Below are 18,378 nucleotides of genomic sequence, written 5' to 3' on the forward strand. Positions count from 1 at the left end.
TGACAGCATATATGACTGGAAGAACTCATTTTGAACTGCAGGCCAAAGAATGTAGTTTAAGGTAGGGTGGAAGAGGCTTTGTGTCCGCTTCATAATGCAATGAACCTCTCCGGGCTTCATCTATGTCTCCTGAGTTCCTGTACCCTTGAAATTATGAGCAAAGCATATTAATGGGTAGCATCTATAAGTATGGTATATGATTTGGCTATCTGATCCTTTGCATTGTCATAATCAATAGAAGCTAATTAAAACAGTTTCTAAGATGATACACATTTGGAATCCTGGGTTCTTCCCCATGGAAAAAACAAGGAAGAAAAAGTGGCTTTAAATGTTTTCTAGCTTTCATAATTTCAGTTTTTAAATTATGAGGGCTAGATACACCATTCTTTTATGAGTAACTATAGTATCATGGAACACAACTTTATTATATAGCTGATGTGCTTCAGTTTCTTCTTAAGCTAGTTACTACACTTCAAAATGGTGCATAAAGAACAGTTGGGATATTAAGGGAACTCTTTCTACAGTTTTCTGAGTCATATAATTGTTTATTATGCTAGCCAAAAAAATTGAAACAAGGCCTTGATTTAAGATATATGCAAGTACAGTTCCCATGTATTCTGGGCTGTGAATAAATCCAAATGGTTTTTACTCTAAATACAAGTTTCCTCTTTTTGGTTTTGAAATTTGCATTCACGTTTGCATATGGGTATGGCAGAGGTCTGAAACTCTCCGTTATTCAAACAAAGATGTACTGATTAAATCCAGCCCAGGGAAAAAAATCTCCAGCTGCTCTAGATATGTAATTTATGATGTCTTTGCATGCATTTACAAAAATATCATGTAAAGAGGCTGGGAACCCACAGAGGTCACCTGACTCTTTTCTAATCCTTTGCCAATAGCCTTGAACTATTGAAAACCCAGGCCTCCTGCAGAAGATATGTAAGAGGTCCCTGCTTAACTCTGTGAGCTTTCTTGGTATCAGAAAAAAAAGCAATTATGTAGGGAGGAAGTCTGAAATCCTTTCTTAGGGTAGAAAGGACCACTGGATGTGGGAATTTTAGCCTGGATGGAATAGACACAATGACAATGTCACAAGGTACTACTTACTTGCAGAATATGATTGCACAAATAAAACACAGATTCACTGGGGATATATAAAGGCGAGAATAAATATTGTCAAGAACTTGAAAACAAAAATATCCTAGATATGTTGCTCTTCTGAGACATACATAATAAAGAATAATCTCTTAGGAAAAGGGGTTTTACAGGTTTACCTCATTTGACCTGTGTGGTGGCATTCAGATGGACTGGACAAAAAGTACTCTCTTGTTTTGTATAACTGAGAAATGAAGGCTTGCAGAGATTAATAGACCTTGGCTCATATGGTAATGGGTGTCAGCCCAATTGAGGATCTTTGTATCCTTAAACCATGTTTATCACGTAAAAATCACTTTCCATACAAATATGCTGCCCAATCAGCAGAATTCAATTGCAACAGGTTATATTGAAGAGCAGTTGTAGGTGCTTTGAGGGATAAAGTTGACAGAGATGCACTCCCTTCCTTCTAACCTTGAAGAGGGAAAAGCAGCTTTCATTCATTTAAGCTTAATTAAAGTCAGTGACTTGGTTTACCCAACTTTTAAATAATACAAATTAAACATGCTGTCTATATGGATGTTGGCATAATTTCTACTCGATTTGTACAGGTGCCAAATCATGACAATAAGAATGATGCTTTCTCTTGTCTGAAAATCAGAGGAATTATGGTTTAAACCACTTCTAGTCCAATATGACAAGTGGCTTCTCATTGGAATCTGGTATAAATATTTAGAGAAGAAATTGGACTTGCTGCTTGTACATATTATTATCACTGTATGAATACTGGGTGCTTGAACTAAGAATGGCTTTGAAATGCAAGTTTGCCCTTCTTATGTAAATCAAGCCTGGGAGTACTCATCTGTTTTTCCTCAGTACACACAAAGCTTCTCTGCAAAGGTCCAAGGAGCATTCATAGTCACCAGCTGTCTTGGCAATAGGAATTCCTGTAGAAGCCAATGTAATGTATTCTGGCTTTGTCTGGAACTTTTTTATCTTTTTGCTTTTTGTTTTTTTAAGTAGGAAAACAAAGCTAAATTTAGAGATGCCAATTAAGCCAATTAAAGGGACAGGGAATTTGATATGAAATATCCTTGAATATAATGAAATAATGTCTTATTTGATCCATATCTAGTTGTATAAATTAGAAACATAGTGAGCTTTAAATCTTTATCATATAATAAAGTTTAATTAATATAATTCTGCTACAGCAAGAGAGAAATAGTAAAACATCCCTATAAACTATTCTTACATACAATAATATATGGATAGAGTATTAATGAAAATATGACTTACAAATGTGCAAAATAATAGTGATGTACATCAAAGTTTATTTTTCTCTTATGTGAAGTAGCTTGAACATGGCAGTCCAAGTATGGTATGTCAGTTTTGTCTTTATAGCATCATCTTTGGCACCTTAATGGTTGTCTTTAATCTGTGAAAAACTTCCATAGCAACTCTGATCTTTACAACCCTAATGGTAGCAGTCAGAGAAGGAAATCTCTGATACCACACAAATCGGACCTCTTTAAACAGTTCCAAAAGCCCCGGAAACTGATATTTGCTTTCATTCCATTGGCTACCACTATCTATAGTTGCCTGAGAGTTGCAGACTCTCTCTCTTTCTTCTAACTTCCTGCTTCTCTACTACCCTTTCTACCTTGTTATGAATTGCTGCTGTATATAATCAAATAGTTCTGTTGTAAGATTGGTCATACACAAATAACAATCTCAACTATATATATTTATTTAATCAATATTCTAAGTGTTATAAACATTTTGGTAAGTATTAGTGAATAAAATGTTTGAAATTAAGAAAATAATGCCTTTCCCCCTCCCCTCCCCTTTCTGGATCTCTTTATCCTCCAAAGAATTCCCATGCTTTCATGTCACATGTATTCCATCACTCCCTTTTTCTTTTAGTATTTACTTTCTTTCTTATTTTATTTAAATTAAAAACAATCATATTTTACATATCAATCCCATTTCCCTCCCCCTCCTCTCCCCCACCATCCCTTTATTCCATTCCCTTTCTGCTCCTCAGGAATGGTAAAGCCTTCCATAGGGGATCTTAAAAGTCTGTCAAATCATATGGGGCAGGGCCTAAGCCCTCCCCCGTGTATCATGGTTGAGAGAGTATCCCTCTATGGGCAATGGGCTGCCAAAGTCCATTCATATAATAGGGATAAATACTGTTCCACAATAAGAGGCCCCATGGATTGCCCAGGCCTCCTACCTGACACCCACTTTCAGGGGATCTGGATCAGTCCTATACTGGTTTCCCAGCTATTAGTCTGGGGTCCATGAGCTCCCCCTTGTGAAGGTCAGCTATTTCTGTGGGTTTTCTCAGCCTGGTCTTGACCCCTTTGCTCATCACTCCTCCCTCTCTACAACTGGAATCCAGGAGTTTGACACAAACCTTAGCTGTGTGTGTCTGCTTCTGTTTCCATCAGCTACCGGATGGATGAAGGTTCTAGGATAGCATATGAGGCAGTCATCAATATCACTATACTGGAAGGAAATTTAAGGTAGCTTCTCCATTATTGCTGAGATTGTTAGTTGGGTCATCCTTATGGGTTCCTGGTGATTTCCTTAGTTCCAGGTTTCTCATTAAACCCATAATAGCTCCATCTAATATGGTAGCTCTTTTCTTGCCTTCCTCTATTTTTCCCATGACTCAATCTTCCTGATCCCTCATATTCTCCTCCCCCTTCCTTTTCTCCCCTTCTTTTTCTCCAAACTCTCTCTCTCTCCCCCCTCCCCCTGTGCTCCCAATTTCCTCAGGAGATCTTGTCCCTTTTCCCTTCTCTGGGGGACCTTGTATGTCTCTCTTCGGGTACTCCTTGTCTCTTTGCTTCTCTGGCAGTGTGGATTGTAGGCTGGTAATCCTTTGCTCTACGTCTGAAATCCATATATGAGTGAGTACATGCCATATTTGTCTTTTTGTGACTGGTTTACCTCACTCAGGATGGTTTCTTCTAGTTCCATCCTTTTGCTTGCGAATTTCAAGATTCCATTTTTTTTTCTCTTGAGTAGTACTCCAATGTGTAAATTACCACATTTATTTTCTTTGTCCATTCTTCAGTTGAGAGGCATCTAGGTTGTTTCTAGGTTCTGGCTATTATAAATAATGCCTCTAAGAACATAGTTGAACAGATGTCCTTGTTGTATAAATGTGATTATTTGGGGTATATGCCTAAGAGTGGAATTGCTGGATCTTAAGGTAGACTGATTTCCATTTTCCTGAGAAATTGCCATGCTGATTTCAAAATAGGCTGTAAAAGTTGGCAATCCCGCCAGTAGTGGAGGAGTGTTCCCCTTTCTCAACATCCTTTCCATCATAAACTGTCATTGGTGCTATGGTTTTAGCCATTCTGACAGGGGTAAAATGTTATCTCAGAGTTGTTTTCATATGTATTTCCCTGATGGCTAAGGGTGTTGAGCAGTTTCTTAAGTGCCTTTCATCCATTTTAGATTCCTCTATTGAGAATTTTTTATTTAGTTCTGTAACCCACTTTTTAACTTGATTATTTGGTGTTTTGGTTACTATCTTCTTGAGTTCTTTGTATATTTTGGAAAGTGACCCTCTGTGAGATGTGGGGCTGGTAAACATCTTTTCCAATTCTGAGGGCTCCATTTTATCTTTCGACTGTATCTTTTGCCTTATAAAAGCTTCTCAGTTTCAGGAGGTCCCATTTATTAATTATTGATCTCAGTGTCTTTGCTACTGGTATTATGTTCAGGAAGAGGTCTCCTGTATCAATTCGTTCAAGGGTTCCACCCACTTTCTCTTCTAAGAGGATCAGTGTGGGTGGATTTATGTTGAGGTCTTTGACCTCTTTGGACTTATGTTTTATGCATGGTGGCAGATACACATCTCTCTGCAAGCTTCTACATGCCAGCATCCAGGTATGCCAGCACGATTTGTTGAAGATGCTTTCTTTTTTCCATTGTATAATTTTAGCTTCTTTGTCAAAAATCATGTGTTCTTAGGTGTGTGGGTTAATATCAGGGTTTTCATTTCTATTCCAATGGTCTACCTTTCTATTTTTGTGCCAATACAAAACTGTTTTCAAACTATAGCTCTATAATAGCACTTAAAGTTAGTGATGGTGACGCCTCAGGAAGTTCCTTTCTTGTATGGGGTTGTTTTGGCTATCCTGGGTCTTTTGTTTTTCCATATAAATTTGAGTATTGTTCTTTCAAGGTCTGTGAAGAAGTGTTCTGGTGTATTGAGGGGGATTGCGTTGAATCTGTAGATTGACTTTGGCAAGATTGCCATTTTTACTATGTTGATCCTAACCATCCAAGAGCATGGGAAAATTTTCCATTTTCTGGTATCTTCCTTAATTTTTTTCTTTAAAGACTCAAAGTTCTTGTTATACATGTCTTTCATTTGTTTGGTTAGAGTTACCCCAAGAAATTTTATGTTGTATGTGGCTATTGTAAAGGGTAATATTTCTCTGAATTCTCAGCCCTCTTATTGTCTATATATGGTATGGCTATGAGTTAATCTTGAATCCTGCCACTTTGCTGAAGGTGTTTATCAGCTGTAGGAGTTCCGTGACAGCGCTTTCAGGTCACTTATATAAACTATCATATCATCTAAAAATATTGAAAGTTTGACTTATTCACTTTCAATTTGTATCCCATTGATATCCATTTGTTGTCTTATTGCTAAAACTGAAAGTACCATATTGAATAGATACGGAGAGAGTAGACAGCCTTGTTACTGATTTTAGAGGAACTGAATTGAGTTTCTTTTCATTTAGTTTGATGTTGGCTGTTGGTTTGCTGTGTATTGTTTTCTTATATTATCCCTGATCACTCCAAGACCTTTAACATGAAGGGATTTTAGCTTTTTTTCAAAGGCTTTCTCATAATCTAGTGAGATGACCATGTGGTTTCTCTTTTTCAGTTTGTGTATATGGTGAATTATATTGATGGATTTTTATATGTTGAACCATCCCTGCATTCCTGGGATGAAGCCGACTTGATCATGGTGGATGATTTTTCTGATGTGTTATTGGATTCAGTTTGCCAGTATTTTATTGATTATTTTTGCATCAATGTTCATGAGGGAAATTGGTCTGTAGTGCTCTTTCTTACTTGTGTTTTTGTGTGGTTTGCATAACAAGGTAATTGTAGCCTCATAAAAAGAGTTTGGAAATGTCCCTTCTGCTTCTGTTGTGTGGAACAATTTTAGGAGTATTGGTATTAGCTCTTCTTTTAATTTCTGGTAGAAGTCTGCACTGAAAACATCTGGCCCTGGGATCTTTTTTTGATTGGGAGACTTCTGATGACTGCTTCTATTTCATTAGGGGTTATATGTCTATTTCATTGCTTGTCTGTTCTTGATTTAATTTTGGTAAGTTATATCTATCCAGAAGATTGTCTATTTCCTATAAATTTTCAAATTTTTTTGGAGTACAGGTCTTGAAAATATGACTTGATGATTCTCTGGATTTCTTCAGTGTCCATTGTTATTTCCCCCTTTTCATTTCTGATTTTGTTAATTTGAATGTTCTCTCTCTACCTTTTGGTTAGTTTGGATAATGGTTTGTCTATCTTGTTGATTTTCTCAAATCTTTGTTACACTGATTCTTTGTTTTGTTTTCCTTGTTTCTACTTTATTGATTAATTTGATCATTTCCTGGCATCTACTTCTCAGTGGTTGAGTTTTCTTCCTTTGGTTTTAAAGCTTTCAGTTGTGCTGTTAATTCTCTAGTGTGACTATTCTCCAGTTTCTTCATGTGGGCACTTAGTGCTATGAACTTTCCTCCTAGAACTGCTTTCAAAGTTTCCCATAAGTTTGGGTATGTTGTGTCTTCATTTTCATTGAATTCTAGGAAGTCTTTAATTTCTTTTTTATTTCTTCCTTGACCCAAAAATAGTGCAAATGTGCATTGTTCAGCTTCCATGTATTTGCAGGGTTTCTGCAAAATTTGTGTTGCTGTTGAATTCTAACTTTACCATCTCTCTGTTTTTTAGTTCTTCCCCATGCCTTACAGATGTCTTCCTCCCTTCTCAGTTTCTCTTGTGTTTTCCTGACCATGCAATACATATACAAATACATATACACAAAATCTTTATATGAGAAAATACATTTTTTACTAAATCTGACTTATTTTGCTTAATATAATGATCTCTAGTTATACCCCTTTTCCAGTAGTTTTAATGACTTCACTTTTCTTTTTGGTTGAATAGGGTTACATTGTGTGCATGTTCACATTTTCTTCATGCATTGATCTGTTAGTCTTGTTCCAGTTCCTGATATCTGTGTTAAATATACAGTGGTTCCTTTTTCAGTTGTCTTTCAGGACCTTCCATACTCATTTCCATAGTGGCTGCACAAGTTTATATTCCTCACATCTTTGCCTGCATTTTTGTTGTATTCTTGTTGGGTTTTATTCTGACTAAGGTAACAAAGTATCAATGTAACTGTAATTTTCATTTTCTTGATGGCTAAGGATGTTGAATACATTTTCATTGGCTAAGGATTATTGTGTATCCTATGAAATATTTATTAGTAGTTTGCATTCTTCTTTGGAAAACCATCTATTCAGTTTATTAGCCTATTTATTGATTGGGTGATTTTGAGTTTTGTCTTCTTTCTTTTTTGGTGTTTAGCATTTAGAGTTCTGTATTTAGTATGGATACTAATTCACTGTCTATTGTATTGTCATTCTGTTGGTTGTCTCTTCATTGTAGTGATTGTTTTACATTTCTGCATAGATACTTTTTAATTTCATGTGATCTCATTGTTTCATTAATTCTTGGGATTATTTGCAGTACTATTACAGTCTTCTTCAGAAAGTTTTCTTCTAGAAGTTTCAAGGTTTCAGGTCTTTGATTCATTTTCTTCCCCTTGAGTTTTTTGTGCATGGTGAGAGATAAGGAATTGAATCTTATTCTTCCTTTCAGGATGTTGTCATCACAATATTTACTTGTTAGCATAAAATCTTTGAGAAAAAGGAACTTCACTTGAAATATTACCATTATATATTGGCTCATGGTTATGTCTGTGGGACGGTTTGTATTGTTTTGTTTTTGTGATTGCTGTTAGTGTGGGAGTGCCCAGACCACTGTAGGTGATACATTCCTGGGTAGGGTAGTTCTAAGATATATAAAGAAACAGAGTAAGCCAACAGGAAGCAAGCCAGTAAGCATTGTTTTGCTCTGGTTTCTGCTTGAGTTTCAATCATGACTTTCCTGATACATGTGATTTATCCAAATAAACTCTTTCCTTCCCCACATTGCTTTTGACTGGTATTTTAAAAAACTAATATAAAACAAATTTGCATGGATGTCTAGTTTTACCAATACAATTTGTTGAAAAGATTCCCTTTTCCAATGTATATTCTAATACCTTTGTAAAAAATTAAATGGTCATCGTTATGTGGATTTATTTCTATGTTTTCTGTCCCATATGTCTACCTATTTCTGTGTCAGTACTATGATATCATTGCTATGGTGATTCTGTAGTATAGTTTGAAAATCAGGTAATGTGATGAATTGCATTCTTGTTATTGCTTTGGATGTTTGGGATGTTTTTGTAGTTCCATATGAATTTTAGAATTTTATTTTCTTGTTCTGTGAAGAATGCCATTTAGATTTTTTTTGCATTTTTTATTAAATTATTAATATTTTCACATGTACTTTCCCTCTCCCTCTCCCTCCCCCACCCCCATTCCTTCTCCCCCACCTCCAACCTACCCCCCACCCCATCCACCCGCCACTCCCCAGGCAGGGTAGGGCCCCCAACCAGGGCTCCACCAAGTCCACCAAATCTTCCTGTGCTGGGCCTAGGCCCCTCCCCATGTGTTCAGAGACAGAGCGAATCCCTTCAAGTGGGATGGGCTCTCGAAGTCCCTCCCACCCACCAGGGCAAAACGCCAGTCCACCTCCAGAGGCTCCCAGGAGTGCAGGGGCCTCCCCATTGGCATCCATGATCAGGGGGCTGGATTAGTCCTGTACTGTCCTCCCAAAGAGCATCTGGGGTCGATATGCTTTCCCTTTTTCAGGCCAACTGTTTCTGTGGGTTTCTCCAACCAGGTACAGACCCCTTCGTTCTTCATTCCTCCCTCTCTTCAACTGAGTTCCAGATTTCAGCTCAGTGTATTTCTGTGGATGTCTGTCTCTGCTCTCATCAGCCACTGGATGAGGACTCTAGAATAGCATAGAGAGTATTCATCAATCTCATTCTAGGGGAAGGGTTTCTAGGCCATCTTCTCCTCCACTGCCCAGACTGTCAGATCGTGTCATCCTTATAGGTCTCTGGAGATTTTTATGGAAAATATAGCTATTGATGATATAATCAACTTCACCATATTAATTCTGTCAATCCATTACCCTTACGAGTCTCTCCATTTCCCTGTGTCTTCTTAGATATCTGAAATTTTTCATTGAAAAGTTCTTTCATTTCTTTGGTAATGTTTATTCTTATGTATTTTATTTATCATTTTGGAAGTAATGTGTGTTGTAATTTAAGGAAAGCTTAAGATGAAGACACCATGTGAGTGACAGGGTTCAAGCAGAGGGTTTTTTTATTAGGGAAAGATGTCATAAAAAGGGGAAGGGGAGGGGGGAGAGACTGGCCTCCAGAGACAGGAGCAGCAGGAGAAAGGAAATAGGGGCAGAGGGGGTGAATGGGAGGAAGGCAGGTCCCTTTTCAAAGGGAACATAGTGAGTATGTACAGGTGGTGCTCTTAGTGGCTTCAGCTGAGGGTGCATCCTGTCAGAACCCCAAGGACAAAGACAGTACAGATGCCTGAATACTAACATTGTGAGTAGGGTTTTTGCCCTGAGTTTCTTTTTTGTCTTATTTGTTATTGGTACACAGAAAACTTACTAAGTTATGTATGTTGATTTTGCTTCCTGCTACATAGCTGCAAATATTTATTAAAACTAAAAGTTTTCTTATATTTTTGGTTGTGAGCCTAGCCTTTAATGGCTGAGCCAGATGTCCTTCTATATGCTGTTAATGTGTATTTCTCTCATTGCTTTATGAATAAAACACTGACTGGCCAGTGGCCAGGCAGGAAGTGTAGGGGGTGCTATCAGATGAGGAGAATTATAGGGAGAAGAATTCAGAAATGAACTGCCAGGGAGATTCCATGTAACTACCAGCAAGATAGGATGCCGGGCATTCTCTGATAAGAAAAGGCCATGTAGAGAAACATAGATTAATAGTTATGGGTTAATAATTAAGAGAGAACTAGCCAGTAAGAAGCCTAAGTCATCAGCCAAACTGTTTATAATTAATATAAGCCTCAGTGTGTTTGTTTGGAAATGAAGAGTGGTGGGACTAGGTGGAACAGAAACAGATGATAATGCACTAAACCTCTGAACTGTAAGCAAGACACAATTAAATATTTTTCCCATGAAAAAAAACTAAAAGTTTTCAAGTGGATTAGAAGAGTCTTTTAAATATAAGATGTCATCTTTAAATAAGGAGACTTTGGTGTCTTTCTTTCCTGTCCTGATCTCTATCATTTTTTTAACAACTAATTCTGTTAGGTTTGGCTTGTTCTCATTTTTTATAGGACACTGAGTTGCATAATTAGATTATGTAAGAGCTTTCTGTTTTTTTCTAATGTAAGCTCTCAAAGCTATAAAATTTCCTCTTAGTATTAGCTTAGCTATATTCTAGAGGTTTTGTGCTTTCATTTTCATGGGATTCTAGAAATTTAATTTTTTTCTGTTCCTGTATTCTTAAATGTTTCACTAGCCATTTGAAAGTTTAACATTAAATCTTCAACTACTTGTATAGGTCCCATAGGTTCTTCTTCTATTGATTTCTGGTTTTATTACCTTATGACCTCATAATATCCAAGAAATATTTTAGATTCTTTTGTAATATTTCAGACTTGATTTGTGACTTACAAACTGGTTCATTTGAGGGAAGATTCCATGGGCAACTGAAAAAAAATGTGTATTTTATTTCTATTAGGTATTCTATAGGTCCATTTAATCTATGATGTATTTCCACTCTGAAAACTCTCTCAGTCTCTGTCTTTGTCTCTCTCTGCTACCCCCTCTTTCTTTGATTGAGAATGTGTCCCATCTAACCTAAGATGACTTCAAAATCATTACATAGCCAAAGATCCTCTTGTTTCTCCCTCCCAAGTGTCAATCAACTTGAGGATTTTATAGTGTTGTTGTTTAAATATCAAGGATATTTCAGACCTTTTGTGCTCATTACCAAAAAAGTAACATTGACAGCTGTTCAGAGTGGTAGGATGCATAGGAAGAATTTTGTCTTCTTTGAGGTCTTTGATACAACAAAAATGGACTCTGTAGAGGTTGCTAAAACCTAGAACCTACTAAACCTACTTATGCAATGTTTATTATGAATAAGCCCCTCAAAAGCTATTTGCAGTGTATAGAAGAAATATCAATAAATTTGGGGTCAGAAGAGCTAGGTTCAAGTTTCAGATGCACTGTGCAACATTGATTATGTGACTTGCACTTGACACCTTAAATTTTTCCCAAAGAAGAAGCAAAAAAGTTCCATAAATGTCATAAAATGTGTATATCTGTGATAAAGAGAAAGAGTCCCATGTCCATGCCCATCTACAGGGTTAGACATTTAAGAAATACCACAAAACTCTTATACATTATATACATGCACACACACATACATACAAATGCATTAGTTTTAAGCATCATACAATCATATGGAAGTAGAAATGTCAGCATTTGATCAGAAAAGAATATTAATGACATATAAACCAAATGAAATTTTAAGAATGTCTTATCTTAAACATGGATAACCCTCTCATATTTGATACCCACATAACAACAAAAATGTCAACCTCTTTTTACAAAAAAATTACATAAAACTTCACAAATCATTTTCCCTATATACACAGATGATAGGGTAGTGTCAGGATTTAAATCCAAGGATTTGCTAGATAGCCCATTTCCTTGCACTGTATCTCTTGGATAAGTGGCCATCTGGACATATAAAGACAGATCAATTTCCCAGTACCTCTCAGATGTTTGATCATACAACCTGAGAGTCCTGGTTATGTAGTTAATGTCAATTGTCTCCAAACCAACTATTAAAAGAGGAAAGTCTCAAAATGAGTACTCTAAGAAGCACAAAACTATGGGTAGATCCTTCAAAACTTTGATATATTTTTAAATGTTTAAATTATGGTATATATATAATGCTCCACCCAATATAACAGCATTTCTATCCATCATTCAATAGCTACCCATTATCATGTTTTGGATGTGAGACCTTTACACACAGAGAGACTCATGAGTTTGAAGACTTGGACCCCAGCCAAAAGGGCTGTTTTGTGAAGCTGTGAAATCTTATGGAGGTTATAGGAATCTTATAGGAATCTTACTTCCTAGGTGAAGGAAGTAGATCTCTGGGGGTAGATCTTGAAGATTGTAGCCTGGTTTCACTTGTTGTTCAATCTCTCATTCCTGGTCACTGTAATTTAAGTGTGCAGTCATATGTCCCTGTCACCATATATTCCCTGATATGAAACCATCTGCCGAAATAGATTCTTTGTTCTTTACATGGAAGGCCCCAATTCTACACACAAAATATTTTCTTTAATTTTTTTCTTTAATTTTTTAATTTTTCATTTTAATTACAAAGATTATTTTACATGTCAATCCCAGGTCCTTCTCCCTCCCCTCTTCCCCTGCCCCCCCCAACTAACACCGTACCTATCCCATAACATTTCTGCACCCCAGGGAGGGTGAGGCCTTCCATAGGGGGGGTATTCAGAGTCTGTCATATACTTTGGGATAGGGCCTAGGCCCACCTGTTGTGTGTAGGCTCAAGGAGTATCCTTCCATGTGGGATGGGCTCCCAAAGTCCATTCATATGCTAGGGATAAGTACTGGTCCGTTATAATGGGCCCCATAGATTTCCAAGGTCTCCTCACTGAAACCCAAGTTCCTGGGGTCTGGATCAGTTCCATGCTGGTTTCTTAGCTATCAGTCTGGGAGCCTAGAGCTCTCCCTTGTTCAGGTCAGCTGTTTCTGTGGGTTTCGCCAGCCTGTTATGGACCCCTTTGCTCATCAGTTCTCCTTCTGTGCAACTGGATTTCAGTTCAGTTCAAGGTTTAGCTGTGGGTGTCTGCTTCTACTTCCATCAGCTGCTTGATGAAGGCTATAGGATGGCATATAAGCTAGTCATCAATCTCATTATCAGGAGAGGACATTTAAGGTAGCCTCTCCTCTGTTGCTTAGATTGTCAGTTGCTGTCATCTTTGTAGCTCTCCAGACATTTCCCTAGTGCCTGATTTCTCTTTAAACCTATAATATCTCCCTCTATTATAGTATCACTTATTTTGCTCTCTTCTGTTCTTCCCCCAACTCAACCACCCTGCCCCACCATGTCCTCCTCACCCTTCCTTTTCTCCTCTTCTCATTCTCCTAGTTCCCTCTCCCCTCCCCATGCTCCTAATTTGCTCAGGACATCTTTTCCCTTTCCCCTTATCCAGGGGACTTTAGACACAAATATGTGCATTTGAGACATAGAGTAAAGGATTAGCAGTCTACAATCCACACTGCCAGAGAAGCTGGTAAACAATGAGGACCCTAAGAGAGCTATCACATAGAATTCTTAGATGTTGTCTCTTGATTATACAAGAGAGTTCTTGAACATTGTGGTTATAGTCGTTTATTTTAGTTTTGCTTAATGATGTTTAAGTATACTATTTCCTTGACTGTATCAGCTATCAATCACATACTTTCTATCTTCTTGGTTGCTTTTGAAAATGTTTTTCATTGTATTTTTTTTTCTTCTAGGTTCATTGAAATTTCAATTCCAAATTTTCTACTTGAATTTTCTTCAAAAACTTTGTTTTCTTGCTGAATTTTGTTCGTTCATGCTGTTTATAGTTTTTTTATTGCCATTAGTATTACTGATCGTATCATTCCTTTTGAAAATTTTTTTCTTGTTTGGCTTACTTTTCCCTGTATAGCCTGGATTGAACTCATTTGCTTGTCTCTATTGTTAGAATTCAGGCATATTCTCACCTTCCCCTTATCACCTAGCAGGATTGCTTTCCTGTGGAACAGACAGACAATACTTCCTCTTTGCTGTGCAGCCTTGAACAAATGGCTTAGCCTCTCTGAATCCACATCAGTAAGACAGAACCTTAAAAATCTTCTGTAAGGATGACATGAGGTAGGTACAGGGTCCTTTGAGAGGTCAGCCAGCAAGTAAAGGTCCTTCTAGTGCCCATCTTAAGGTTCTGGGCAAGTACCTCCCTTCCAGGTCCTATTCCTACAGGACTAAAGGCTGCCTGTGAAATGCAGTGGGATGGTCCTTGGCATTCAGTAAGTTCCTGCATCCTCCTATCCCTGTCTGCCCCAACTTAGATTGGGTTCATGAATCCAGGGAAACCGAGGCCAATGAGAAAAGGGGCTAACTCAATTCTTGGAAGATAGAATGGAATGGCTCTGGTGCGTTTGCTCCATGGAAAGGATGGAGGCCCATTCTAGCTGCTGACCTAGCCCATCTGTCCTGCCAACTCAGTACATACTGGGATCCCACAGGAGACCATGGGAAAATGATGCTCTCTCCTCCCTTTATCTCCTTTCAGTTTGGAGGGTGCAACGTGCTATGAAACAGGCTCTAACTCTGAAAGGGTTCTTCGTAACATCACACAAGGTTACAAAAACATACATGTGGAGACTGACCAGGAGAGCTTGAGAAGGAAGAAGACCCAGAGCTCTGGTCAGTGACATCAATAGCAAGGAGCACCTGAAGCAAAGTAAACAAGTGAGAGCCACCCAGCCCAACCCTGGGCCAGCCACTATCACAAGGGGCCACAGTTAATACATAAATCAGAAGGATAATAAATGTGGTAATTGAGTTCTTGTAGACACTCCTCCCTTCCTTACAGGTGGGGTGTGTTCGTGCTGGCCCACTGTGTGGCTGCCATAACTCAGTCTACCCAGTTCCCTCACCATAATGGCCAATTACCAATTGCTGGGTGTGTAGTCAAATGCCTCCCAAGAAATTAATGTAAACTGTTGCAAACTGGCTCTGAGCTGGCACCACAAAGAGAACCCTCTAGAGAGAGAGCTGACTTCAAAATATTGGAAACTATGTAAGTTGTTATAATAAAGAAACAGTTGGAGAGACAGAGATGCCATCATGTGACAGGGCTCACATGGAGGGGAAGGTAATGAGAAAGAGGGGAAGGGAAGGGAGAGAGCTGCCCCTATGGACAGGAACAAAAGAAGAGAAGAAAGAGAAGCAGAGAGAGAGAGAGGATGCAGGTAGGGCCACCTTTTATTAGAGGATGTAACTGTACCAACATAGCTGATGACATTGTCAGGACCCTGAACAGGTCAAGTACTGCCTGAGTACTGGCAAGTGCATCCTGCTAGGTGACAGGGACCAGGCCAACATAATGCCTGAATGCTAATATTATGGACCATGGCTTCTGTCAGCTCTCTCATAGACCTCACTGTCGCATAGTTATCACTTTTAGTGTCTGCCTCAGACAACTGTCTGAACCTTTCGGCCTCTTCCCTGTTAAGAGGGTTCTCTTTGTGATGCCAGGTCAAAGCCATTTTGCAAGAGGTTTCATTCTTTTATACAACTCAAATCGCTTTCTCCTTATCACCACTTAAGCTTTCCTATCTTTACATAAACAAACCTTAAAGTAACTTTTATCTAATTCACCAGGAGATACAGTTGGCTGACCACTGAGAGCAGTCACTGTAAAATATATTCCTTTAAACAAAGCAATGGTAAGAAGTTATACTGAAATCTTTTTTTGTGAGTTTATCTCTTTTCTGAGTCTGGTAACAAGGTAAATTGTGTCTAGACTTAGTATTAGCTCTAGAAGAGTGAGGCCAGTGACCTGAATTTTATACAGAGAACTGAGAAGGCATCTTGAAGCCATGGTTGCTGCTGTTAAATTGAGAAAGCTACCTCTAGCCTAGTCATCAAACAGCATCAGATACTGAAAGGGATCAATTTTACCTGAGTTAATGTTTTAAAATGACAGAGACTTACTTGCTGGTTACAAAACAGCTACTCCACCCCTCCCCCAGAATCCTCCATGATCATTGAGGGCAGGGGTCTCAGGGAAACATTAGTCTTTGGTTGTTAGACCTCAGACTTGCTGCATCCAACAGACTTTCTGTGGAGTAGGAACTTGTGGGAGGACCAGCCACCTTTATCTTCACAACTTGAGACAATTGATTCCCCAGTGCCCTGTTTTGTCCAGGGTTTGAAGAGGGTATTTGTAGTTGAGGTCAAAGGCAGGTTAGTTCACTGTCTAGCACTGCCACCTTTGAAGCAAGTTCCAGGTGGCGGTTCTTCTGTGCCCATACATCTTTTTTGGAGGAAATAGGGGTGCTAACCAGGAGCTGGCATGTCTCTCTGTTATTAAAAAGCCTTTTAATTAAACATTTGAATGCCATATTCTGCAGATCTCTGAGCATTTAAGGACTGTCTGTCTATTATGTATAGAATATATATATATATATATATATATATATATATATATATATATATATATATATGGGACTAAGTAAGGCTTCTCCCTGTAATTATTTACATCAGTACCCAGCATGACTCAGCATGACTATAATTAAAGAACTTGAAGAGTTATAACTTGTATTCCTTAACAATCTACAGTAAGTTAGCTGCTTCCATAAGACATTACATTTCTGGTTTAGCTTTGAAAATAATGATTTTGAATTGAAACACTTCTAGTATCAAAATAAAATCTTTTAATCATTAGGTAATGGCTTCAGTAAAGAAACCAAGATAGCCATTCCATGGGTAAAAACAGAACAAGTTTGTACTATGCTGTTACAGCTATCTCCTCTGAAGGCAAAGAAAGGTGAAATGGGAAAAGATCCCAGGGAAAAATGGGAACAGGAGAAATGGAGTTTGTGAGTTGGGGTGTGGCCCATGAGCAGGGACTAAGGGAAAACAGAAGCCAGCACTGCCCTTGACAAGCTATAGGGTCCTCTGTCCAAATGCCCAACTCTGGGAAAAGGGCCCTCTCAGGGTACAAGGCATTCCATTATAGAATATATGATGGGGAATGTACTATGTATGTTTATCTTATTGATTATTAAATAAAATACTGTTTGGCCAATGAAACAGCAAGTTAGACGGGACTAGGAGTCAAAGAGGATTCTGGGAAATGTAGTAGAGAAGTGGTGATCCAGGTAGGAAGTGACATAGCAAGGAGACTCATATTTAAGTGAAGGAGAAACAGATCCCATTCGCCTCCTCCAGCGGCAGGATATGAGCCACCAGCAAGGAGGGACGCCAATAAGGCATCTGGTAAGATAAGTCTTATAACATATATAGATTTATGGTAATTAAGACTGAGCTAGCAGATGAGAAGTCCTAGTCATTGGCCAAGCAGCTTTGAACCTAATACAAGTTTCTGTGTATTCATTTGGGCCCTAACTCAGGCAGGCGGCTGGCGTAAAGCTCACAAGTGGCAGTGGGGCTCTGATGGCTTATGGTGGAAAGATTTATCATAACAAATATATGTCTTATTGATCATATATCTTATTTATCAAACATATGTTGCCATTTATCTAAGTACTCTAGAAGTTTGGTGTTCAACACTTGGCAGAGATATAACTACTTAGGTGTAATTTTTTCTGTTTTCTTTTTTGTTTAAATTAGACACAAGATTGTTTTACATGTCAATCCCAGTTCTCTGTCCCTCCCCACTAACACCATTTCTGCTCCCCAGGGAGAGTGAGGCCTTCCATGGGGTCTTAAGAGTCTGTCATATCCTTTGGGATAGAGCCTAGGCCCTCAACCATGTGTCTAGGCTGAGGGTGTATCCCTTTATGTGAAATGAGCTCCCAAAGTCCATTCCTATGCTAGGGATAAGTACTGATCTACTACAAGAGACCCCATAGATTTCCGTGGCCTCCTCACTGACACCCACATTCATGGGGTCTGGATCAGTTCCATACTGCTTTCCCAGTGATCAGTCTGGGGGCCAAGACCTCCCTCTTGTTCAGGTCAGGTGTTTCTGTGGGTTTCCACCGGCCTGGTATTGACCACTTTGCTCATCACTCCTCCTTCTCTGTAACTGGATTCCAGTTCAGTTCAGTTTTTAGCTGTGAGAATCTGCTTCCACATCCATCAGCTGCTGGGTGAAGACTCTAGGATGGTATATAAGTTAGTTGAAAATCTAGCTATCAGGGGAGGATATTTAAGGTAGCCTCTCCACTGTTGTTTAGATGGTTAGTTGGTATCATCCTTGTAGATCTCTGGACATTTCCCTAATGTCTGATTTCACCTTAAAC

The sequence above is a fragment of the Cricetulus griseus genome, chromosome X (assembly GCF_003668045.3).
Source record: "Cricetulus griseus strain 17A/GY chromosome X, alternate assembly CriGri-PICRH-1.0, whole genome shotgun sequence".
In the NCBI taxonomy this organism is placed as follows: Eukaryota; Metazoa; Chordata; class Mammalia; order Rodentia; family Cricetidae; genus Cricetulus; species Cricetulus griseus.